The following is a 1,572-nucleotide window of genomic DNA, read 5'->3' as shown; positions in this document are numbered from 1 at the left end:
TTGTTGGCTGCCTGGATCTCTTCCTTGGTGAAGTGTCTGTTCATGTCCTGTGTTCATTTTTTGATTGGGTTTTTTGTCTTTTTCTTGTAGAGGTGTTGTAGTTTCCTATATATTTTAGAAATAAGTCCCTTGTCTGATGTGTCATTGTAAAAGACTTTTACCCATTTTATGGGTTCCCTTTTCACTCTTTTGGTGAAGTCTTTTGATGCACATAAGTTTTTCATTTTTAGTATGTCCTACTTGTCTATTTTGTCTACTTTTGTTTTTGTAGTTTTCAAAATGTTTGCTAATCTGTGTATTCCCTGTATTAGAGCCCTCACATTTGTCCCTATTTTTTCATTGATCACTTTCATAATTTGGGGATTCACATTTAGGTCTTTAATCCATGCTGGGTTGGTTTTTGTATAAGGTGTGAGGTGAAGGTCTTGTTTCAATCATTTGCATATCGCTTTCCAGTTCTGCCAGCACCATCTGTTAAAGATGTAACATACCTTGGCACTTTGTTGAAAATCAGTTGGTTGTATGTGGATGGGTGAATTTCTGGATTCTCAATTCTGTCCTATTGATCAATGTATCTTTCATTGTACCAGCACTAGGCTGTTTTGACCACTGTAGCCATATAGTAGATTTTGAAATCAGGGAGTGAGAGGCTTCCAACCTTGTTCTTCTTCTTTAACAGTGCTTTGCATACCCTTGGTCTCCTTCCTTTCCATATAAAGTTTGTAATTGTCTTTTCTATCTCTTTGAAGAATGTCGCTGGAATCTGGATTGGGATTGCATTATATGTGTAAATTCCTTTGTATTGACATTTTCACGATGTTGAGTCTTCCTATCCAGGAACATGGTATGTTCTTCCACGTCTGTAAGTCTCTTTTGGTTTCTTGTAGTAGTGTTTTGTAATTTTCTTTGTATAGGTCCTTTGTTTCTCTGGTTACATTCATTCCTAAATTTTTCATTCTTTCAGTGGCTATTGTAAGTGGTATTTCTTTCCTAATGTTTTTTCAGCACTGTCTTTGTTACTATGGAGGAATCCAAATGATTTTTGTATGTTGATCTTATACCCTGCCACTTTGCTGAATCTTCCAATGATGTGTAGTAGCTTTTTTTTACTGAGTCTTTGGGGCTTTCTATGTATAGGATCATATTGTCTGCAAATAGAGAGAGTTTTATTTCCTCTTTGCCAATTTGGATACCTTTAATTTCCCTATCTTGCCATATAGCTCTGACTAATACTCCAAAACAATATTGAAAAGGAGTGGTGACAAAAGGCATCCTTGTCTGGTTCCCATTCACAGAGGGAAGGCTTTTAGTTTCTCTCCATTGAGAGAGATGTAGGCTTTTGGTTGTATATATGCTCTTGATTATGTTGAGGAATTTCCCTTCGATTCCTATTTTGTTGAGTGCTTTTATCAGGAATGGATGTTGGATTTTGTCAAATGTCTTTTCTGCATTAATTGATATGATCTTGTGGTTCTTTTCCTTTTTCTTATTTATTTACCTGGCATCTCCACCACCTGGGCTTCTGTTGCTGCGTTTGTCCCTTCTTTGACGTTGATATGTTTATGTCCTTCA

This window comes from Chrysochloris asiatica, unplaced genomic scaffold, assembly GCF_000296735.1.
Source record: "Chrysochloris asiatica unplaced genomic scaffold, ChrAsi1.0 scaffold00017, whole genome shotgun sequence".
NCBI classification, from domain to species: Eukaryota; Metazoa; Chordata; class Mammalia; order Afrosoricida; family Chrysochloridae; genus Chrysochloris; species Chrysochloris asiatica.
Note: the sequence above shows the minus strand (reverse complement) of the source record.